General features: G+C 36.8%; 1 long non-coding RNA gene across 1 annotated transcript; it reads right to left on the bottom strand.

Moving 5' to 3' along the window:
• Positions 1–502: 502 nt before the first annotated feature.
• On the bottom strand, positions 503–21,233 carry LOC123385279. Its single transcript, XR_006597501.1, has 4 exons — positions 20,754–21,233; positions 16,580–16,658; positions 2,846–3,005; positions 503–2,086 (listed from the first exon to the last, which is right to left on the bottom strand). It is a non-coding gene; the product is annotated as an uncharacterized LOC123385279 (long non-coding RNA).
• Positions 21,234–25,949: the final 4,716 nt, after the last annotated feature.

Here is a 25,949-nt window from a genome sequence, read left to right as displayed (position 1 = left end):
TTTCATTTTTATTGTTTAATCCAATATGAATTTTTATTAGACTTGCTGAATTTTAACACTAGTTTCTTTGCAATATCCTAATGAATTTTTGTCACTGTGGGGCACTTTATATTGCTATCAGATTAGTAGGGGAGCACATGTTAGTTATTAGACTTCCTATAAATAATGTATATTCACTTACGTGGTACCAGTCCATACTGAAAATTGTTTCTTAAGGAACATAGAAGTTACCAAGTTGAAGAGTAAGAGAAATCAAGTTGACACAGAGAGAAGGTGCTGAATTTTCGAGGCTAGGTTAAGAATGTCTGCTAAATGTTAATATTCACTCCTGGTGACTATTTCTATTACACTTTGATATATAAATACTGAAGTTTATATTCAAAAGCTAGTCAGTTGGAGAGGATTTTATGAAAGCTGTAGTAAAAAGACACTTGGCCAAGCTGCCCAACAACTTAATTCTCTGGGTTTTATTTTATGTAAATCAACTAAATGTGGCAAAAATGACAAAGCCCAGTGCTGGTCAGAGTTAGAGATTTCTCACTGAGCATCAACAAGGTATAAATTATAACTTTATGATGGGAAATTAGTCAAAATAAAGGTAATATCATAAAAAAATTATAAAGTCCTTAAATACAGCAATTCTACCTCTACTAACAAGCATTTCTTTGCTTAACCCAAGGAAATAATTAAAAACATGATGAAGCATTAGCTACAAAGACGAATGTCAATTATGGCAAAAGAATTAAATGACAAAAGAATTAAAATTCTTCCATTGTGACTTTTGTTGAGATCAAGGCACTCCACCACCAGGAGGGCCACCTGGATACACATGGTCTGAGGCAGGAGCAGGCAGGGTTGGAGTGTATGGAAGGACATTTGGGCCCTGTCGCATAGCTCTTTGCTCAACTGGAGTTTTTTATTTTGTCTTTGTTGTTGGAAAACATAAGTTAAGTCACTTGTTATTTGGAAAACTATAGGAAAAGGTCACCGCAGTAACTGGTACAAATGGACATTTATTTCTATAATTTCTTTTGCAGGATTTTGAGTATTTTCAAGTTTCTGAATAGTAACTTATTTGTGCGTGTTCAAAACGTGTGAAGAAATCATTCTACCAAATCATTTTACTACAAATGTCAAGTATAAAGATGCATAAAATCGGAAAGCTTATGTAATGTTCTCTTGAATAACTAGCAAATAATTTTCCTCCTGGAGAAAAGTTAGGAATGAACCTAAAAGATTGCACAGAAATCGGATACGTGTGCCATTTTTTCTCAAGCCATTGAAAGCTGAATGGCTGTAAACTCAGGGTCATCTGTCTGATAGTAAGCTATGTACATTTTTTGCCTGGAGTTGTGCAATGAGGAAAGCCCTCCACCGACATCTGTTTTGAAGAATCTGTAGCTATGCATTTATTTCATTATCCTTTTAGCAAAACCAGAGCATTTCAGAGCTATTCAAGTCACGGCTTTCAATACATTACCAAGCCATGATTTAAGCTCTGCTACAAGCCCATATATTTGAGGGGGGAGAAAAAAAAAAACCAATGGGGAAATCATTGGCTCGGGTCCTCCAGTTGAGATCATGGTTAGAGGTGTGACAGTTGCCAGAAACCTCGGAAAAAAAACATCACATATTCTCACATCACTCCACCCTTCACCACAAGAAAAAATAAGGCAATATGAGGCTAACATCTTTCCACCTTTCCCAAAAGTCAGGGCGTTAACGGCCACTCTGTGTGGACTAGATTGTTAAGTTTTGTGTCCGAATGCACAAAGAAATGGCATAGGTCACAGGTGAGATACAGCATCCTGCAATCCACTGTAAAAATCGATTTTTCACGTGGCATTCTCCTTGTACTGAGGTTGACCGTTATTAAACCCAAAAATATCCTGACGTGTAACTGCCAAAATACTTACAACCATATCCTTGAGGAAACTGGAGTGCATGATTTCTCTCGAGGTCAAAACTTGAAGTAGAATTAAATATAAAGTCTCTTGCTCCAAGATAATTTAGTTTGTTGCCCTAATTTACTGTGCTGGTTTAACATTTGAATAGACTTTGGAAAATCTTCTTCTTCTTCTTATGACTGATTTGGAAGACAGAGGTAGAGAATCAGATTAAACTTTACAACCATTGCTTTAAAATACACTCCCGTTCTGCTCTGATGATATCTAATTATTTTATTATTTCTAACAACATAAAAAGTACCCATAAACCACTTCCCAAACCAGTGGCCAAAATTGTTTGGTTATTTATTTGTTTGTCTATATTTTTAGAAGCTAATCTCTTAAAAGTAAAATACAGCTAACCAGTGACCTCTCACAATGCGTAACTCTCACACTCTCTCTACAGGGGTAAATAAATATCATCCCAAATATATATTTGTCTTTTTCTTGCTTTCACTTTTGGAGCAGCTTTATTGAGATATAATTGATACAAAATAAACTGCAAATGTGTTTTTCCAGCTTTACTGAGATGTAATTGGCATAAAGCATTGTATAAGTTTACCGTGTACAACATAACGATTTCACATATGTATATACTGTTATACACAATGTAACACAGTAAGATTATTTCACATCCATCACTTCCCATAGTTATACTTTTTTCTTGTATTGAGAGCTTTTAGGATCTACTCTCTTAGCAACTTTCAAATAAACGGTGCACTGATGTCTGTGCACCAATGTGTTTGGTCTCTGATCCATTTTGATATCCTTTTCTATGATGTGAAGTCCAGACCAAGATTTATTATTAAATTGGGTATTCCGTTGTTCTGGAACCATTTAGAAAAGCTTATTCTTTCTCCCCTGAATTAAATTTGAAATTTTGTCAAAAATCAACTCACCGTATACATTTGGATTCATTTCTGGAACTCTCCATCCTATTCTATTGGTTTATTTGTCTATCCCAGTGACAATACTACGCCTTCGTGATTGGTCTGGTTTTGTAGTCAGACTTGAAATCAGAAAGTCATTTTGATTCCATTAACATCTTTGCATTTCCACCTGAAACATATAATCAGCCTGTTATTTCCAAAAACAGCCCTGCCAATGCTTTCAATTGGATTGCCCTAACCTATAGAGATCTAGTCAGAAGAATTTACAACTTAACACTCTTGAATTCTCCTGCCCACGAACACAGTGCTCCATTTATTTACCTCTTTTTGTAAGAGTTTTAAACTTTCTTTTTAAGAAAAATGCTATTGAAGTGTGGTTGACGTACAATATTATAGTAGTTTCAGGTGCATAACGTACTGACTCAACAATTCCTATGTGTTGCCCAGTTGTTCACCATGATAAGTGTACTTGCCATCTGTTACCATACAGTGTTATTACAATATTACTAACTTTATTCCTTATGCTGTACTTTTCATCGCCATAGCGCATTGAATTTATAACTGGAAGCTCGTGCATCTTAATTCCCTTCACCTGTTGCGCCATCACCTTGCTCCACACCTCCCCTTTGGCAACCCCTAGTTTGTTCTCTCTATTTATGAGTCTGTTTCTGTGTTTATTTTGTTTTGTCTTGTTTTGATTTTTAGATTTCACCTATAAGTGAAATCGTATGGCATTGGTCTTTCTCTATCTGGTTTATTTTACTTAATAACCTCTAGATCCATCTATGTTGCCACAAATGGCAAGATTTCATTCTATTTTATAGGCAAGTAATATTCCATCGTGTATGTGTACAGCTACATCTACATCCATATCTATCTATCTGTATATCTCACATTTTCCTTATCCATTTGTCTACCAATGGACACTTAGATTGCTTCCACGTCATGGCTATTGTAAATAATGCTGCAATGAACATAGAGGTGCGTCTATCTTTTCAAATTAGTGTTTTTGTTTCTTTTGCGTAAATACTCGGTAGCGGAATTACTGGGTCACTTTTAATTTTTTGAGGGTTAGCTTTTAAACTTTCTTAACAATGTTTTGTAACTTTCACACTTTGTTCCAAAATACTTCTTCCAAAGTATTTAATATTTTTGTTGTTATTTTAAATGGTGTTTTTTATTCAACTTCCAATTTATTTTTATTACTATTCTTGATCTTAGGGAGAAAGCATTTAGTATTTCTCTGTTATAGATGATGTTAGCTGCAGGGTTTTCATAGATACCTTTTATCAGGTTGGAAACGCTCCCTTATATTTCTAGTTTTCTGAGAGTTTTTATCCAGTGTGGATATTAAATTTTGTAACATGGGTTGTTGTTTTGTTTTTGTTTTTTTCTTGCATCTATTGCAAAGACCAGATGGATTTTTTTGAGTCTGTTAATACAGTGAATTATATTGACTTATTGTCCACATGTTAGATCAACCCCATATTTCTGAGATAAACCCCACTTGATGTTACTGTATTATCCTCTCTCTTTGTATCTAATTCCATTTGCAAAAATTTTGTTAAGAATGGATACTATAGTTTTCTCATGACATCTCTCATTTTGCTAATATTATTTCTTCTTTAAATACTTGGTAAAACACAATGTTGGATCGATTTGGGCTTGGAATTTTCTGTGGGAAGGTTTAGCCACATATGCAATTTATAATAGATCCAGGGCTATTCAGATTATCTGATTCATCTTGAATGTGCTTTGGTTGTTTGTGTCTTTCAAGATATGTGTCCATTGCCTCCAAACGGTCATGTTTATTTCCATTAAATTATTCAGAATATTCCCTTATTTTAATATTTGTAGAATCTATAGCAATATCAGTTTTCTCATTCCTGATATTGGTAATTTTTATCTTTTTTCCCTGATAAATCTGGCTAGAAATTTACCATTTTTATTTATCTTCTACAATAGCTTTTGTTTTCTCTTTTTTTTTCTATTTCTCTTTTATTGGTTTTATTGATTTGTTGCTCTCACTTCTGTTTAGGTTCAATTTGTTTCTATTTTTCTATTTATGGAAGCTGGAAACTTAGGTAATTGTCTTGACACCTTTTTTTTCTAACATAGGCATTTTGTGCTATAAAATTTCCCTTTAATATTGCCTTAGTGGTATTCAACACATTTTGTCATGTTGTGTTTTCATTTTCATTCAGTTCAAAGTACTTTTAGCTTTTCATATCTTCTTCGGCTCATGACTTATTTAGAGCCATATTCTTCAGTTTCCAGTTATTTAGGGAATGTTTCAGTATCTTTTTGTTATTTATTTCTGATACAATTCCATTGTCTTTGGAGAAAATACTTTGTATGACTTGAATCATGTTAGATATTTTGAGATTTGTTTTGTGACCCAGAATATTATCTTTAAGATAAATATTCAGTGTTCATTTGAAAATAATGTGCACTTTTTGTAGTTAGGTAGAATATTCTATAATAATCTATAATCTATTGAAATTTCTGATCATATTTTCAGATGTGTCTATTTCTTCTTGCATTTCCATCAGCTTTTGCTTTATATATTTTGAAGGTTTATTATTAGTTTTATAAGCATTTAGAATATTTATGTCTTCCTTTTTTAAAAATTTTTTAAAACTTTTTTCAATGTTTATTTATTTTTGAGACAGAGAGAGACAGGGCGTGAGCAGGGGAGGGGCAGAGAGAGAAGGAGACAGAGAATCAGAAGCAGGCTCCAGGCTCTGAGCTGTCAGTACAGAGCCCGACGTGGGTTTCAAACTCACAGACCACGAGATCATGACCTGAGCTGAAGTCGGTCACTCAACCAACTGGGCCACCCCAACGCCCCCCCCTTTTTAATGTTTATTTATTTTTGAGAGACAGAGAGACAGAGAGAGAGAGAGCACGAGGGAGGAAAAGCAGAGATAGGGGGAGACACAGAATCTGAAGCAGGCTCCAGACTGTGAGCTGTCAGCACAAAGCCTGAAGCAGGGCTCAAACCCATAAGCCAGGAGATCATGACCTGAGTTAAAGTTGGATGCTTAACTGACTGAGCCACCCAGGTGCCCTTGGAATTTTTGTCTTCTTGATGAACTGACCCCTTGATCTTTAAGAAATAAACTTCTTTGATAATATTCTTTTTTTTATGAAATCCACTTTGTTTGATATTGATATAGCCCTTCCAGCTTTCTTTGACTAAAATTAGGATGGCGTATATTTTTTTCATTTTTGAACATTAACTCATTTGTCTTTAATTTAAACTGTGCTTCTTATATACACCATGTGTTGGGGTCACTAAATTATCTAATCTGACAATATCTTCCTTCTAACTGGGATAATCATACCATTTGTTTTTTATTTAATTTGAATACAATGGTTTTTAATTAAACTTTTTATTTTGAGGTATTGTAGAGTTACATTCACTTATAAGAAATAATATAGGGAAATACTCATGCCCTTTACTAAATTTCCTCCAGCAGAATCACTTTGCAAAATTATGACTTAATATCACAACAAAGATATGATACCAGTATACTTAATATACAGAACATTTCCATCAGCACAAAGAAGTTACTTCATACCTTTTACAGCCCCAACCACTTTCCTTCCACCTCTTCCTTAACCACTGTCAACCACTTACCTATCTGTTCTTTTCTCTAATTCCATTATTTCAAGATTGTTGTATAAATTCAACTGCATGTTATCTTTTGGGACTGGCTTTTTTTTGCAACCCAATTATTTGGAAATTCATCTATGCCATTGTCTCAATCAATAGTCCATTCATTATTACTGTTTCATGACATTCCATTGCAGAGTTGTAGTACAGTTTGTGTAACTATTCACTCATCGAGGACATCTGGTTTATTTCCAGTTACTAATAAAGAGTGGCTTCCAGACAGCAATGTATGAGTGATCCAGTTTCTATGCACCTCTGTTAGCAATTGATGTGACTATGTTTTATTTTAGCTAGTGTGATATTTGTGTAGGGAAAGCTCACTGTGGTTTTAATTTGCGTTTCCCAAATAAGTAATGATGTTGAACATTTTATCGTGTGTTTATTTGTCACCTGTATGTCTTTTTTTTTAGTTATGTCTTTTCAAATCTTTTCAATTTGATTTGATTTGATGGTGAAATCACTATTAGTGTCTTTTGCCAAGAGTCTATTTGGATTGTCTTATTTTACAATTGAGTTTTAGGAGATCTTTATATATTGTAGCTAGTGGTGTCAACATACACATAATTTGAAAATATTTCTTCTCACTCTGTTCCCTTCATTTTGATCTTCTTCATGGTCTTCTTTGCAGAGAAAAAAATTTTTCAATTGTGATGAGTTCCAGTTGATCTTTTTTTTCTCTTTTATGGATCGTGCTTTTTATGTCAAGTCTAAGAATTCCTTGCCTAACCCAAGATCCTGAAGATTATCTTCTGTATATTTTTTGAAAAGTTTTGTAGTTTTACATATTACATTTACTTCTATATCCATTTTGAGCTAATCTTTGTAAGGTGTCATTTTTTGCCTGTGAATGTACAACTGCTCTAGCATCATTTATTAAAAAGACAATATATCCTCCAATGAATTACTTTTGTCTCTTTGTCAAAAATCAGTTGGACATATTTGTGTGAATTTCGTGGGTTTTCTCTTCAGCTCTATTTATCTATGTAGAGATCCTTCTGCCAATATTATGCTATCTTTACAAGTATGTGTACATAACAAGTCATAAAATTGAATAGACTGGTTCCTCCCACTGGTTCTTCTGTTTCAAAATTATTTTAACCATTTTAATTCCTTTGCCTTTTCATATAAATTTTAGAATAACATTGTTTACATGTATAAAAAAGCATGTTGATATTTGACAGAAATTATGTTAAATCTGTATATTGAGAGCGATTGACATCTTTACTATGTTGAGACCTTTAATCCATGAACGTAGTACATCTCTCTACATCTTCAAACTCTTTCAGAAATGTTTGTAATTTTTAGCGTGCAGGTCCTGCACATATTTTATTAGATGTGCAACTAAATATGGCATTGTTGAGTGATTATATATGGTACTGTATTATTAATTTTGGTGTCCATGTGGTTATTCTTAGTGCTATAAAAATACAGTTGATTTATGTATAGAAATACAGTAGATGATCTAGCTTAGTACATCTTCTATGAACACTTGAAAATAAACTGTATTCTGCAGTTGTTTGGAGAAATGTCTGTAAATTTTGATTAGATAAAGTTAGATGATGGCATTATTGATTTCTTCTATATCTTTGCAGAATTTCTGTCTGGATGCATAAGAGGGAGAAGTGCTGAAAAATCTGACTATATTTATGAACTTGGCTATTGTTTTATTTCTATCGGTCAGTTTTTGCTTTCATATTCTGCAACTGTGGCTGCATGCACATTAAACATTTCTATATGCTTTTTAGTGGTTTGTTTATTTATCATAGTATAATGTCTCACTTTGTCTCTAGTGAACTTCTGTGCTCTGAACTTTACCTTATATTAATATGAATACTCCTGCTTTCCTTTGACTAGTGTCTGCCTACATATCTTTTCCCATTCTTTTACTTTCAAACCACCTATGTCATTATATTTTAGGTGAGCCTTTTGCAAATAGCATATAGTTGGCTCATGTTTTTTATTCCATCCTGCCAATGTTGGTCTATTTATTGATGCATCTAGGTCATTTACATGTAATGTAATTATTGATATGTCAGGTCTTAAGTCTGCCATTTTATTTTTACTTTTCTCTTTATTTTCTCTATTTTTTTGTTTCTCTGTTTCTTTTTTTCTGCCTTATCAGTTACTTGAACATTGTTTAGAGTTCTACTTTGATTTATTTATAGTGTTTTTCGATATATATGTCCACATACCTATTTTTAGTGGTGGGCTATGGGTGTTAAGTTACATATACGTAACCTATCCTAATCTACTTGTACAATGACTTTACCAGTTTGAGTGAAGGTAGTAACCTTGCTTTCCTCCATGTCCCTTTACGATTTTCTTAAATATTTTCACTACATATGGTTAGAATTATATCAGACAGTGCTATATGTGCTTAAGTTGTAAACCATAATTTTTGGATTACTTGAGAATGAGAACATATTGCATTTATACATAGTTTTACTCTTCTTGTTGCTGCTTCTTCTTTCCTGTTGTTACAAAATTCCTTTTTAATCATTACTTTCTGTTTAGAAAACTTCATTTAGTCACTATTTTTAGGGTTCAGATGCTGTTGACGAATTCACTTATTTTTATTCACCTGAGAATATTTTACTTTCTGCCTTATTCTTAAAGAATATTTGCATCAGACAAAGGGATGTTGGTTGACAGATTTTTCTTTTAGCATTTCAAAACCATTGTGTCACTTTCTTCTGGACTCCATTGTTTTCTGATGAATAATCTTCCTGAATTCTAATTTTTTTCCCTCATTGGTAAAGCTTTCCACTTTCAATATTTTTTTTTGTCTTTAGTTTTCAGATGTTTGATTATGATGTGCTTTGATGTGCAATTCTTTAGATTTTCTTTTGGGATTCCTTAAGCTTCTTGAATTTCTAAGTTTATGTATTTTGCTACATTTGAGACATTTTCAACCATTATTACCTGTAGTATTTTTTAATCCCCACCTCCCTACCCCAGACACCACCCATCTTTCTCCTGTCCTTTTGGGACTCTGATGACACAAATGTTACATTTTTTTGTTGTTGTAATATTCTCACAAGTCCTTGAGGCTCTGTTTTTTGTTTATTTGGTTTTTGGTCATAAAAAATTTCTCACCGTTGTTTAGATGGGTAATCTCTATTGTTGTATTTTTCAGTTTACAGATTCCTTCTTCTCTCCTCCCTATTCTGCTAGTGATCTACTGAGTTTTTCATTTTGATTTTCACATTTTTCTGTTCTAAAATTTCCATTTGGTTCTTCTTCATATCCTAATTTCTGTGCCAAGACTTTTATTTCCATTTGTTTTAGGAGTTGAAGTACATTAGAGTGGCTGCTTCAAAATATCAGATAATTCCAACAATCTCTTATTTCAATGCTGACGTCTATTGTTTCTTTTCAATCCACTCGAGATCTTGCAGGTTCTTAGTATGACAAGTGATTTTCAATCAAAACCTAGATATTTACGTGTAATTTAATGATGCTCTGAATGTGATTTAAACCTGCTATTGTAGCTGGTTTCCTCTAACACTGGTCCAGCAGGGGATCGGAGGTTATCACTTTGTTTCTGCCATTTGAGGATAGGATTCCAGGTTCTCAACTCAGCCTCTATTGACATCTGAGGAATGGAAGTTCCTCCTTATCATTGAGTGAGAATGGGAGTCACAGCTTCGCACTAGACTCCCTTGATGCTACTTTAGCTGGGAGGAATAGCAGTGCCTGGTTATTACCCCACTCTCACATGGTCTCTACTGATACCACATAAGAATTAGCCTTGTTACTGCTGGGTGTTGGGCAAATCCTGACACTCTCTTAGGCCTCCCCTGACAGAAAGCCAGCAGGAAAGATGAAATACTTCATACTTACAGGTAGCGGTAAGAGTTCAAGCTTCCATGTGTTCTCTACTGTCACCTGAAGGAGGGGGCAAGTCCCAGCTCCTCACTGGCACTTCTCTAACACTACTCTGGCAGCAGTGTTGGAGTGCTGCCCCATCACAGCCAACGCGGATGGAAGTCTAGATGCCCCACTCAACTTCGCTGGTGTGGGTAGGGAAGGGGCCATATTTTTCCGTCGTGTTTGATTGGAATAGAGCAGTTATCACCTCAAAGTTTTCTGTCTTAATCAGCTGCCCATTTTCTGGTGCTTTGATGAGAGACTGTGAGCTTCTGAGGGGTTTACATTTCTGCATGCAATGACATTTCAAGATTGCCAGCTCCTTCGGTTCCAAGTCTGGCACATAGAAGGCCAAAATAAAATAAATAAATTTAAAAAATATATAAAAACAGGAAACTCAGATGATGTCAGTCTTCATATCTTGAGGACCCCATCTGGTTTTCTTACTTCTCACTTTCTAGAGTCCTCTTATATTTGTTCTAAATACAACGTCCAGAGTTTTTAGTTGTACTTAGTGAGAGGACCAAGAATAAGTACCCTAATCCATTTTCCAGGGAGGAAAAGTCCTAGGTCCACTTATTTTTAAGGTTATTATTCATATATATGGGTTAAAATCTACCATCTACATTTTTTTTTCATTTCCCATGTGTCCTTTGTTCTTTTTTCTCTTGTCTGCCTCCTTTTGAATTAACTGTGTATATTTTATGATTCTCATTAAGTTGCTTTTTAAAAATCTTATTAATTATAATTTTTCTTATGTCATTTTAGGGCATACCTTACAGTAACCTAACCTATTGTCTAACTTCAAGTGATAATATAATATTTTAAAAATACTTTAAGAACTTTACAATAATATTCTTCCATTTCTCCCTTTCTATTCTTTGGGCTATTGTTTTCACATAATTTAATACTCTGTATGTCATAAATCTGACAGTAGAGTTCATTATTTTTCCTTTAAACAGCCATTTACCTTTTAATGAATTTTATATGTCACATGCTCAAAAAGCATGTGAAATTCGGTCATAATATTTGCTTTAGTGTCCTGGTCTATTAATCAGTGTCATTTCTGGGTCAATTTCAGTTGGTTGGGGATTTTTGTTTTTTGTTTTTTTGTGTGTGTGTTTTCCTACATCTTTATGTGTCTTTAATTAGATATCAGACATTTTGGATTTTACATTATTGAGTGCAGTATAGAGTCAGATTTTACAAATATTGAGTTTGTTTAGAGACATGCTTAAGTTATTTGTAAATAGTTTGATCTTTTTGGGTTTTGTTTTTAAGTGTTGCTAACTGTTCACAGAGCTCCATTTCCTAATGTTTATTTTTCTCCATTAGTGAGGCAAGAGGCTTCAGGGTGTTAGAACTAATGTCCCCTGAGTTATAAGATTTTCCATTCTGGCAGGTTTGGCACTTTTTCCTCTAATTCTTTCAGGTAAGTCTTTTTCTGAGCTTGGGTAGTTTTCTCACATGCATGTTATGATCAGTTCTTGATGGAATACTCAAAGGAGATCCCTAGGATTCTCTCTCTGGGCATCTCTCTTCTCTACTGTGTTCTGCTCTATGACATTGAGACTTCTTGGCTTCAGTATACTCCCACATCCACCTGTTCAACTCAGGGAAATGCCTAGGCTCTGAGGTTTTCCTTTGTACACCACGACTTAGAAACTGAGAGGGCTTTAAGGACAATTGTAGTGCTCACTTTGTTTTCTGTCTCTGATACTCAACATTTTAATGTCATTATAACACTGTGATGTCTTATTTGTATTTGCTATTGTTGCTGTTATTTTTGGACAGAAGGTGAATCTATTGTTTGTTTCTCCATCTTGACTTAAAATTTCTTGCTTTCCTTTTATATGTTTTCTCTTTTAAATAATGTCCTCACATATGCCTAAAGAGTATATATAACCATGTTAGAAGTTTTTTTTAATTTATTTTGAGAAAGAGAGCAAGTGTGAGCAGGGGAGGGACAGAAAGAGAAGAGAAGAAGGAAGGAAGAAGAGAAGGAAGGAAGAGAGAGAATCTCAAGCAGGGGCTCGACATCATGAACTGTGAGATTATGAATTTAGCCCAAATCAAGAGTCAGTTGCTTAAAGGACTGAGCTACCCAGGCATCCCTAGAAGTTGATTTTTAACTTTATAAGAAGTATCCTATTGTAAATATTTTCACACTCTTATTTTTCACTTAATTTCATATTGCTAAAATTAATTTATGTCATTGAATTTTATGTGTTTTGACTATGGCATAATACTGAATTGTTTTAATACTTTTAGCTGATTCATATACATTTCTTTTGATTGACATTTGGTGTTTGTGGGGGATAATCTTAGGGATTACCCAGGCTTACACCAATGGGTTAACAAGGCATAAAGAATTACAAAGGCATAAAATGCTCACACCCGAGTTTGGGTAAACCAGATTGGCACCCCAAGAATAGGGTGGTGCAAAGGCACCCTGAGAATAGGTAGGCACAAAGGTGCCAGGAATAGGGAGGTGCAAAGGCACCCCAAAATAGAGAGGGGGTGCAGAGTCCCCAGAATTGAGAGGGAGGGGCAAACGCCTAAAATAGGAATGGTGCAAAGGCCCCCAATACACAGGTATATGAAATAAACAATATTAGAAATTCAGGGAGGAAGACCCCCAATTTAGTACTATGGCAGAAAAGCTGCTTTCACAGGAGGATAGGGACAAGTTAGGTAAATTGGTGAATTGGACTATGGACCGCTGCGCTGCAGGCAAAGCAGCCCAGAGTGGAGATGGTTAACAAAAGAAAAGGTGCCTTGTTAATTTCCCCATCTGTCTCATCCCCTAAACTAGCTAAGGTAAAACAGAGGTGCTGCCTCATGTCCACTGTAAACAACCTTCCTCCCGACTGCCGGCACCCAGATTTTGTTTTGTATTAACCCAAACCCCAAACACTGTATATCTTCAAGACCCCCTTTCCCTTACATCCACAAGTTAACGTTCACAGATTCATTGTCCCTTTGTGCACAGCCATCGGCATGTTTGTAAGCCTTGTGATCCTAATAAAAACAGGGCAAGGACCCTTATTCAGGGGTCTTGCCTTTTCCCAGACATTAGCCATCTCTCTTTCAATCCTGCGTCCCTTTTTTTGCTAGACAAGAGAGAACTTTAGACCCAGAGTCTACGACAGGTATTTATTTCTATTTTGAGAATTACTTTTCTGAAATGTTTATAAATATTTCCTGCTATGCATATGCAAGATGTTCTTTTATATGTATGCCTAAAAATTAAAGTGCCCGTATAGTACATGCGTCTTTAGATGTGAGAGATAATGTCAGTTACATTCCAAAGTGAGTGCAAAGCTTTACACTTCCAATAGCAAGTGTAAGAGATCTCATGGACACACATCTCCAGCATTTTGTGTTGTCACACTTTTTAATTTTTAGCAAATGAAATGGCATTACATTTTGGTTTTGATTTACATTTCACTGACTTATAGAAGGATCAACCTATTAAACATATTTTCTATTCTTTATTTCTCAAATTATTTTTGTTTTTAAATGTCTAAGTATATTTTATTATTTTATTTATACAAGTGTTTCATAACTCTTGTTAGATTCTTAGATATTTGTTATCCTTGGATGCTACTGTAAGTATATCTTTTTATTTTCATCATGTTTCATTCGTGTGTTCCTAGTGTCTATACTCTGTTTTTTCTATTAAATATATTTTCTTCAATTTCTATATAAATTTTACACCCATCTGCATTGTACATGAAGTTTTCAACTTTCTTTTATGCATTTCCCTTACTTGACTCTTAGTTATCCAATAACTGCAATTATTTGAACATAACTTTTAGTACCTCAGAAGATCTTTTGCAAACATAGTTCTTGGCCTCTAAATGCTCAGCTATTTGCTAGAAAGTGAAAAAAATAACTTCTGTGGTAATATTGCCTTTAATGGCTGTCAATTCTTCAAAATATCTGTTTCATCATACTAAATATAACTTAGTGGTATACATGCATCTTGGATACAAGGAAGAGTGCTTTCTTATGCATGTTGTAAACCTCCCATATCTGATAATTCAGTTTTTCTCTGAGCAGACATATATTGGTGTTGAATACTGTTAGTTTGGCCTAGGAAGCCCACCATAATGAAGATTTCTGTAACCAGAAAAATAATGAAGTCATTGAGTAGTGACTAAGTCACCAATAGCTATTGGGTCAAGGAAGTAGATGTGGGGCATGCACAGAGACACGTCTTTCATCATGCATTTATTTTTAATTCATATACTCATTCTATTCCACGAAGATTGATTGAGTTCCTCTTGTTTGCCCAGAAGTGTGACAGAGTGTGAAGTATATGAAAGACGCCCAAGTCTTGCTCTCCTACCAGTGCCACTAAGTTTATGTCTGGGCTTCATAGCAGATTCAACAGAGATTACCTTGCATTTTTATAATCAGTGAGAGACATATTTAACATAGAAATTCAAAAATTTTTAAAGAATAATACATATTATGAGTGCAGCAGTAATACAGATGTTTAAAACTGAAGGTGATTTGAAACTATCTCACCCAACTCCTTTATTTTATTGGTTGTATGACTTGATAAAATTCAGATGGTCCAACAAAAATAGTCTTGACAGTTAGGCTGCCTGGGTACAATCTGAGACTTTATCCTTCATTTTCAGTAGTTCCTTAGACAATGGATTTAATTGTCAGTTACATCTCTAAGCCTCAATGTCCTTTTCTACGAAATAGGGATATAGTTTTAGTAGGACTGAGTAAGTGGAATGCATCACAGGACCTAAGACATAGTAAGCAAGCATCACTTACAAACAATAAACAATAACATGAAGATTTGAACCCACTGACTCATCCTCAAGGGAAGAAACTGATGCTAAATCCCTGGTATGTATGAGGCAATAATCATAATCTACATAGTGTAAGGTGTGCCACATTTTATTATTGTTCCCTATTACTTTCTCTCCCTTCTTGTGAGAGAATTATACCTTCCTGAGACCTGGAAGTCGGATGCGGCCATATTACTTGCTTTGGCTTAGGAACCGGACATATACCATTTTCTACCAGAAGCCTTAAGAGTAATTGTCTAAGTTACTCCTTTTCTTTTTCTTTCCCCATAAGGCCAGCATAACCTGGTAGAGGTAGAGTTTATGGTTCCAGAACAAAGAATTTGTGGAGCAGAATCTCAACTAACCCGTGACGGATGGATATGTATTGTGGTTGAGGAATGAACTACTGCTGTTATAAACTATTGAATTTTCAGGGTCTCCAGTACCACAGAAATAACCTTTGTTACTACAGAATAATCTAGAAACCTGATCAATGCAGTGAACTACATATGTTCTCTGTGCATTGTCTTGTTACTTATTTCCATGGCAGCAATATGTACAAAACCTGCCAAATCTATAGTTGAATGTTGTGCATTTATTTGGCAATTTTATTTGTAAAGTGCTAATCTTCTTTCTGGATGCAAGGGAAAATATGAATGAGTAAATTTTTTTTTTCAGTTTTCACCCCAGATGTTTGGCAACAAACAGACAGAATAGAATGTTAATGGTTTTGAAATGAAATTAGGCCAGAATGTTAGTTTCATCGGGAAAAAAATTGCTTTTTAAAATGGGAGGAATGGGGTGCCTGGGTGGCGCAGTCGGTTAAGCGTCCGACTTCAGCCAGGTCACGATCTCGCGGTCCGGGAGTTCGAGCCCCGCGTCAGGCTCTGGGCTGATGGCTCAGAGCCTGGAGCCTGTTTCCGATTCTGTGTCTCCCTCTCTCTCTGCCCCTCCCCCGTTCATGCTCTGTCTCTCTCTGTCCCAAAAATAAATAAACGTTGAAAAAAAAATTTTAAAAAAATAAAATAAAATAAAATGGGAGGAATAAGAATTGTATTTCTGATGGTAGTCTCTTCTGCATTTATTCAGAAGCTTCTTATTTGTCATCTGGTCTGAGGAAGGGTTCATTCAGCTCAGCTCAAGCAAAGTTGCTGGAAGCCGAGCTATGCCAGCCTGAGTGGCAGGGCCCGGGCTGTGGACGGATTGGTGACTGCTGGGCGGCCCGCCGACAGTGAAGCTTCTTGTCCTCCCGCTTTTAGGTAATTTGGCCTTAAAACTACCTGGCATATTGTCAGTTGGGGAATTGCCCTTGGCAGGCCCCCTGGGAAAAGAACCATTAGGGAAGAAAATAAGGTTCCGCAAGAAATTGCGTGGCCTTACGTTTAGCCTTCGCCATTCCCTATGGAGACTCCTCTTCTTACAGGAAGGATAGCTTCATACGTTTTCCAGCAAAGAGGGCCTGTAAAAGAGAGACATATGGATTTGAAAGCCCCACTCCGGCAACTAAGGAGTGTATCTCTGGGCACAGGTGACTTCAACCCCTAGGCCCACCTGTACCCCCGGAGGCATTCCAGATGATGACTGAACCTAGTCGGTTAAGCTACAGAATGGTTCATTGGTTCCTAGGTGCATGGTCTGTCTCAGAATGTATGAGGCATGGGTTTCTAAGGCTTTTTCAGCCCCTTTCTGGCACCTCGGGTGGAGGCAGACACATTGTTCTTCTGGCCTCATGTGGTTAAGAGGTCATGTCCCTGTAACTGTTCCACTTGAGGTGTTGAGAAATGGAGGGCCTTTCACGAGAACAGCAAAGCAAATGCTTTGTAGATTATAGATAAACGCAGATGCATAATGGAATAATGTAAGAAATTAATCTATAATCAAAGGGTATGTGGGAAAGTTAGGGGAAAATCACCATGTTATTTCTTAAAGGTCGTTTATACAAAGGAACATTTTCAAAATTAGGTAATGTTAGAAAAACATAGTTGACGTATGCTCCAAGGAAATCACTAGCATATATAATGCCACATTTACTGCAATAAATTGGCCAGTTCAACACATTGCTGTTGTCTGTGTCCATTTTTATTTTAGCTTTTTATTTTAATTTTTAATTTTTAATTTTTTTTCGTTTTGTTTTTTTTTTCACTTTTTCGCCGACGCCGTTCATCCTTCGGGAACCCCTGGACCTGCTGCAGCTGGACTCCGGCACAAAGTCAAGTAGATGGATTAAAAAAAATACTAGTCACATAATAACAGCCAATCAAAATACAGGTTTTGAGGCTTTTAGATCACTGTGTATTATTAAATTCAAAAGAGCATGATGAGTAGATTATTGTGAAAATTCCTTAAAACTAAGAATATTATAAAATCACTTAATAGAAAATAGTGATCATCAGAACCAAATAAATTCCTTCTTATTGTCCAGCAGAAGTAAGCTTTTATAAAACAATATCGTTAGGCTGTCTGCTTTGTTTTATTTTATTTTATTTTATTTTATTTTATTTTTTTTTTGATAATGCATCCGAGGGGGGGATGCAACAGAGTAGACAGGGAGAGAACCAATGGGGACTTGAAATGCCATGGTGTTATCATGTTCCTTAAATTTCTGTGTTGTGTTAGGTAGATAGCTATTAAATGCCTCTTATACCTATTTTCATCTCTTCTATATTTAACAACATTTTAAAGAGGAGAAATCCAGTAAGTTGAAAAATGGAGAATATCTGTTTGATTTTTGACGTGTGAATTGTGAGTGACAGTGTTGCAGGAACTGCTTCAGGGAATTGATGAGAGGCAGCCGGACTGGAGACAAGTGGGAAAAGGGCAGGAATTGATCAAATGAAGAAACGGTGTGTTAGCGACTTTTTCAAGAAAAGAGATATGGTAGTAAATGGAAGAGGATGTGCATTAGCAAAAAGTGGTCAGACCTCAGTTTGTAAAAAAGGAAGGATTCGCATGTTTACAGTGGAAAGGAGGACCAGTTGAGAGGAAAAGACAGAGAGAGGAAGGATGCCCGGTAGAGAAAGGTCCTTGAGAAGACAGTAAGAGCAGAATCCCCACTGTACACAGAGGAAGTTGCCTTGAGTTGGAGAAATAAACAGCCCCTTCATTGTAACAAGAAGTAAGAAGAAAAGAATGTGATTTTTCCCCCCAGAAAACCAGGAGACAGATGCTTATTTTCTGAATTAGGGAAATAGCAAAGACAGTGGAAAAAGTGTGTGCAATCAAGACAAATTTGGTAAATACTAATACGACTCTGTTGCTGCTTAAGTTTTTTTTTTTGTCTGTGTTTTGATTTGTTTTGTTTTTTGTTTTTGTTTGTGTGTGTGTGTTTTTCTGGGATTTTTTTTTTTTTTTTTTTGGTGAAGGGGAAGAGTGTGCATGAATACAAAAAAAATACAGGAATAGCTAGACTTCTGGCTTGAGTAGATGGATGGATTATGATGCTATTTGTTATCACTGAGATCAAGGAAGGCGGTAGATTAGAAACCAGTCTCAACTAAGGATCAAACCTGCACAAAAATCCTCTCAGAAACATAGCTCGGAACAAGCACTTTGTGGGTACTACCTAGCCAGTGCAGTGGAATAGTAAAAATAAACAAACCACAGGAGTTAGGAGACCTGGATTATTTTCTTCCGGTGGCACCATTACATCACGTTGACCTGAGCCCACCTCTGGTGAACTCATTGCCTTCATTAGACCATGTCCATTGCTGGTCCTTCATGATATTTTAATGAGCCCTACTGAGAAACCATGTTTGAGAACATCTTCAAAAATCCAAGTTTCAAGGTTTTTCTTCGAGAAGGTTATCGTGATTTTTGGTTTAAACCTGGTTATAGCAAGACAGTGGTAAAAACAAAAATCAACTGTTTTTGGAGCACAGCTTTGAGATTTATATAATTTTAGTATTCACTCCATCTCTTGATAAAAATGTGTTGAGCATGGACCATGTGCAAAGCACAGTTTTGAAAATTTAGCACAAGTAAGTGAAGACCCTCCTGCCATAAAAAAAAAAAAAAATCTGTGCCTTCAGGAAGCTTATTTTCTGGTGAGAGGAAGAAAGTAATGAGCAGTAAAGCTAATACATCAATGATGAATAAAAATAGGATAGAATGTTTGAAGGGGACAAGTACCACAGAAAGATACAAGGAGCAATGAAAGGGAGGTCAGACGTGATGAGCAGCTATGTTGTAATTAAAACAGGATTATCAGCACGGGCAACACTGAGGCAGTAACAGTGAGCGAAGAATGAGGGGTTAGCCACTCAGATGTTTGAGAGAAAAGGGAGCAGCTGGGGAAAGTCCTTGGCATAGAGAGGAACAGCAGGGTGGCCGGATGGGAGAGACCCTGGGGAGAGCGGTGGGGGATGAGATGATGGAGAGAAAGATGTGACAGTTCATTGGCTTCCTCTCCTGCGTGAGATGGGGTGTGTATGTTGGGGGGGGGAGGGGATGGTGGGTCTGAGCAGTGTAGACCCAGAAGTCAGTTCTAAATAATTGAAGTTTGAGAGGTCAAGTAGATATTCCAGAGAACCGGCAGTGTGGATGGTGCCATCCATCTTCCACCTGAGGGAATTCCTCCTCTCGATAGAAGACCCAGGACGGTGCATCTGCGCAGAACGTGCTACATATTTAACGATGGGTCAATATTCAAATTCTTGATATTCTACCAAAGTTGTTCTTATTTGTTTGAATGCATTATTATGGAATAGCTTAGCGTATCCAATGGATACTCCGATGGAATGGAAATAGGTTAGAATATCCCAAAAACAGATTTAGTTAAGCTCTTTCAAAATGCTCAAAGTGCTTGATCCTTGGTAGAAGAACCTCTCTATATTTTTAAAATGTAATCGAGATTTGAATGTTGCTCTGAAATCTAGCATCGCTCCCCATGCCAAATTCCCTTGCTTTCTATATCGCAAATTTCTAAAATAATTATTCTGTCATTTTGCGGTCAAGACGAACATTTCAGTGTGTCATAATATAATCATAAAGCAGTGAAAGACTAGGCCTGTCCCATGTTCCTCTTATTCTGTAAGTAGGTTTCGGTTATTCCTGATGAGGAGATTAATTCCACATATTCAAGTCAGTAATGATTGCCAGACAGGTTTATGGGATGGAAATGCTTACAGACCATTCAGGGACCTTGATTGTAGAGTGATATGAAATATATTTGCAATATTTTCTCTCCGTTATTTTTATATGCTAGGCTTATAGACCTGTAAATAAAAGTGGCAGATTTCCCAAAAGAATTAGATTTCAGCTTATGAGTTTATTTTATGGAGCCTCTATTCTACCTGTGTAAGTACTTCGAGTGGTTACACAGGCAAATATAAAGCAACATCCGATTCTGTTTTATTAGTGTGTTTTACAACAATTCTGCAGATACACAAGCTTCAGAGATCATAAACACCCAAGGTCTTGAAGACTTTACCTTCCTATAAAGTGTTTTTTGAAAAGTGGTACTGCCTTCCAACCTATAAATACATTGCTACCCTTGAGGGAGCAAAGATTTATCTCTTCTCAATTTACAAGTAAATCCATTGTTAACCCACCTCACCTCTTCACCAATAAAGGGCTGATTTATGATCACCGGTCAATGAGTCCATCTGAAGTGGTTTCTACAAAGGCTAAGGGAAAAAAAAAAGTATAAGAAAACCTAGTAAATTGTGCACCATTTAATGTAGATAAAATGAAGTGAGCTGTATTATACTGCGTAGCATTAATCCTGTAAGTACCTGACTGTTGTTTGTTCTATTTCCACGCTGGGAATAATGATGCCAGCTAGTCACCATTCCTCCAATGGAACATGGTTCATGGTGCTTGGGAACTGTGGGTCTGTCACAATTGTGTCTTAGATAATCCTGATGAATTCCTCTTTACAAAAAATTGTCACTTGCCTATTGTTTCTTGCGTTTCCTGCCAAATAATTTTGGCATCCATTTCATTGTTTACATGAATATATTATTCCACGATAAAGAATAACCAACAAAAAAAACCCCAAACAGGCACCTGGGTGACTCAGTCGGTTGAGCATCCGACTCTTGGTTTCAGCACAGGTCATGGTCTCAAGGGTTCTTGAGTTCAAACCCTGCATTGGGCTCTGTGCTGATAGCTCAGAGCCTCCTTGAGATTCTCTCTCTCCCTCTCTCTCTGCCCCTCCCCCACTTGCACTCTCTCTCTCTCTCTCCATCTCTCTCAAAATAAATAAATAAACTTTAAAAAATAAAACCAAAACAAAGAGCACATTATATGTTTATAAATAAGAAATGTTAGAACGATAGATTGAAATAGGGATGGTTCTTACGGCTAACAGAAGAGGATTTTTGAGAATGGAAAGAGTGGTATTTGGAGTTAAGGGTTGCATCTCAAACACACCACAAGTCTTTTTTAAAATGCACTTTCCCTGGGGTGTATAGCATGCTTGAGTTTTCTTAAAACATATCTTCTGGGGTGCAAACCTCCTAAGAGATCCTTCATTCTTCCTCTTTCTTAGAGGATGAGCAGGCAAACATCCACTAAGAGGATCTCTGTGTGACCTTACTACCTCATGGTCAATGGATCTCAAATTTGAGCCCCGGAATAGATCCCAGTGAGCACTAACCTCTTTCCAGTGTCGTGGGGTTAAAACAAAACAAAACAAAACAAAACAAAAACCACTGAGGAATACTGCATGCTGAGTCCTCTTCTTGAAGGTTTGTAAATCACATGAACATTAAAGGGCTCTGGGGTGCCTGGGCAGTTCAATGGGTTAAGTGGCCACCTCTTGGTTTTGGCTCAGGTCATGATCTCACTGTTGGTGAGTCTGAGTCCCACATCAGGCTCCATGCTGACAGTACAGAGCCTGCTTTGGGATTCTGTCTCTGTCTCTGTCTCTCTCTCTTGCCCTTTCTCTCTGCCCCTCCCCTGCTTCTGCGCGCACTCTCTCTCTCTCTCTCTCAAAATAAACAAATAAATAAACTTAGAAAAAGGCACTCATGCTCTGAGCATTCCTACTATAGGGAATCCCCACTGCATGGGGCAACCTTTCTCAAATATATTTCATCATCGATTTTTGTTGTTGTCAAGTTGAAATAAAATTCACTCACACACTGGTGATGTTAACCAAATCCCACTACTCTGGAAACGAGGAAACAGAGACCAGGAAAGGTAAATGATATGAACATGACATCTCAGACTGTGTCACGGTCTACACTAGAGCTGAGAACGGTGGGCTACCAGTTAGGGGCAACTTGGGGGTTTCTGCTAAAGCTCTTGTGAAGGGGTCGAGCTGGGAATCATATAGGGAAACATACAGGGAAACAGAGGAACATGTCCATTTTAAGAAACAGACTGCTGAGTATTTCAAGAAACAAATAATATATTTTTACTGTTAATGTTTTATTGTTGGGCATGTATTGCCTCATTTACCTACCTCTATCAGACAGGAAAGTGTTATACTGTGAACTAATCTGAAACATGATCCTTCTTCTTTAAACTTGGAAAAATTCAGTTGTAGTTTCCTATATTAGTCGGCTCCAGCTGCCATGACCAAATACCACAGGCTTCAACAACAGACATTTACTTTCTCGAAGCTCCAGAGGCTGTAAGTTTAGGATCAAGGCACTGACAAGGTTGGTTTCTGATAAAACTTCTCTTCCCTCCTGGATTGTGGATGGCTGCCTGCCTGCTGGGACCTCACATGGCCTTTCCTCTGTGCTCCTCCTCTGCTTGAAAGGACCCCAGCCCCAGCCCTATGGAATTAGGATCTCATCCTTTTACATTTAATCCTAATGACCTCTTTAAAGATCATTAATGATCTCTAAAGATAGTCAGCCTGGGGATTAAGGCCTCACCATGTGAATTTTGAGGGGACACAATCCAAACCAACCCATTCTCGTCCATATTTTAAAATTGTCTGCTATCGGTGTTGTTTCAGAACGCATTCCTATTTCATGCTTGTTCTCTCAGTTTGCCCCAGGTTAGCCCTTTCTTTCTGGTCCCTACACTTACCACACATACCTCATAACTGAAAATCTCTAACGTTTTGGGAATTGACCCAAGAACAGTCTTGCTTTCCATTACCTTCAACCTTCATAGCCTTATTTTCCAGCATACACTGATCTCTCCCCAGGCTCTCAGCTCCGGAGTCCTTCTTCAAGGCTGGGGCTGCTGTCCTTGGCATTTTTGGCAAGCCCCCTGTAGAGCCTGCCTAGGGTCTTGCTGCAATAATCAGGTCAACAGTTGTTTTCTGGAGTGGGCCCCTGGGCCACCTCCCACCTGGGTGATCAAATTTTTTGTTTGTACCAGCACATTAGGAGTATCAATCTGTTCAGTCTTTCTTTAGAACAGTGTAATCTATTGCATCAAGGAAGAAATAAGCATGGTTGCATCGTGATTACTTCTAAGACTCTGCTAGTTCATCCAGGGCTCCATGCATGGTGTGAGTTCCAGGGAACATTGATTGTGCTTCCCATTCACTGTGGCCAAAGAAAGAAAATATGTAATAAACAGACCAACCAAGAAGTCAGTTGTATTTGATTACTTTCATAACAACCTTGACATTGCGCATCATGACTATGTAATTAAAGTAACTAACATCTCCGTATTGTTTTCAGTTGTGCCTTTTTTATTGCTTCCTGGAACAATGTTGCAAAGCAAGAAGCAGAGGTAGGTAGTTCTATAACTTGGCTGGGATCACACAGCTATTAAGTGGTTGAACCAAACGTAAACCTAATTGACTTCAGCTGAAATTCAATAATTAATGCATCCAACATTGACTGCATGCCAGACCTCGGTAGGATATGGTGAGCAAAGAGGCACCAATTCTGCCCTTGAGAAGAATCAGGTGATAGAGACACACAGACATTCATATGGCAATTAAAAACAGATTTTAAAATTGCAGCCCTGAGAAGTGATGCTTGGAGGGACAGACACTGTAATAATAACAAGTAATAAGAGGGGCTCCATCCCATGCAAGGGATTACAGATAGTAACATTCCATGTTTCAAATAAACCGGGCTATCTCCTATCTGGAAATGTCACTAGCCATTCAATCCCCCTGTTTGTGGTGCCAAATAATCCATCAACCTAATTGATATACCAGGATCACCTTCCTTTTTGATTACCACAAGGTTAGATTAAGATAGATAGATATAGATAGATATAGATATATAGATATAGATATAGATATAGATGTAGATATAGATAGATATAGATAGATATAGATAGATATAGATAAAGCTTGGTAGTATTTGCTATCAAGCATCTATTTCAGACAGAGCTTAGAAAACAGATAACCGATATTCTACCCTGTCTCCCCTAGCCTCAGGTGGAAAGACAGGTACATTTGCATGTGACCAGTAGGGCTATCTACCAGGTTCTTATTGGCCACAGAAATCAGGAAAAGGCATAGAATTAAGGTTGCACAGAGGACCAAAGTAGTTAAGTAGGAGAAGAGCATTCATTCACTGAGGCGGGCGAGAATGGAGCATGAGGTTAGATAGGTAGATAGATGATAGATAGATGCATAGATAAATGATGGATGAATAGATAGATGATAGATGGAAAGATGATGGATGGATAGATAGATAGATAGATAGATAGATGATAGATGATAGAGAGATAGATGATAGATAGATAGATAGATAGATAGATAGATAGATAGAAGATAGATGATGGATAGATAGATGATAGAGAGATAGAGAGATAGAAAGATAGATGGTAGATAGATAATGATGGATAGGTAGATGATGGATGGATAGATAGATAGATAATGGATAGATGATATATGGATAGATAGATGATGGATGGATGGATAGATAGATGATAGATGGATAGATAGATGATAGGTAGATAGAGAAGGTATCAATTTTAGGCAGAGAAGAGAGACGAAACAGGATACGACTATGAAGATTCTTGGAAATATTTTTTCCCCTATAGGAAATACCATTTCCAGGACAGTTAATCATAACATGCACCTAATTTCCAAAAACCTATTTATGTTTAAAGCATATTTTGATTTTTTATCAAGTAGTACCCCTTTGTCTCAATCTAAGAATCTAAGAAGTATTTGCTAAGTCCAGACAATGACCTTCAGTAGTCAGATGTTGATGTCTGGTATTAACGTTACAGAATGTGTGTGTGAGTGTGCAGGCCATCAGCCTTAGACAGTGCAAGACATGACATAAACTTGGCCGTAGTAACTCATTATCAAAAGCTAGATGTAGGAAAGCCTGGGTGGTTCATTCAGTTAGGCAGCCGACTCTTGGTTTCAGCTCATGATCTTGAGGTTTGGGAGTTCGAGCCCCGCATCAGGGTCTGGGCTCGCAGCTTGAGCCTGCTTTGGATCCTCTGTCTCCCTCTCTCTACCCCTCCCCCACATGCTCGTGCTCTCTCTCTCTCTCTCTCTCTCTCACAAAGTAAATAAATGTTAAAAAAATTAAAAAGCTAGATCTAAAGATTACACCCATCTTGAATATCTTTATATTCAATACACTTTAGGGAATAATATTTCTCAATTCATCATTCTAATATTGTACCACTTTTATTTCCTTTATAACTATTTTCTTAAAATGTCAAGAGGTACCTCATTGGTATGTGGTTACAACGTTCGAAATTTAATATTTATTTATTGTCTCTACATCATTCACATTTATAGAAATATCAGTAACATCGGGGTTTATCTTTATAAGAAAAGTCTTAGTTTATTTGATTTTCTTGCAATTTACTCAGGGACATATCTACTATTTTCTTTCAGACACAGTTCTATGTTCAA

This window comes from Felis catus, chromosome B2 (genome assembly GCF_018350175.1).
Source record: "Felis catus isolate Fca126 chromosome B2, F.catus_Fca126_mat1.0, whole genome shotgun sequence".
NCBI classification, from domain to species: Eukaryota; Metazoa; Chordata; class Mammalia; order Carnivora; family Felidae; genus Felis; species Felis catus.
Note: the sequence above shows the minus strand (reverse complement) of the source record. Positions and strands in the feature narration are given on the sequence as shown.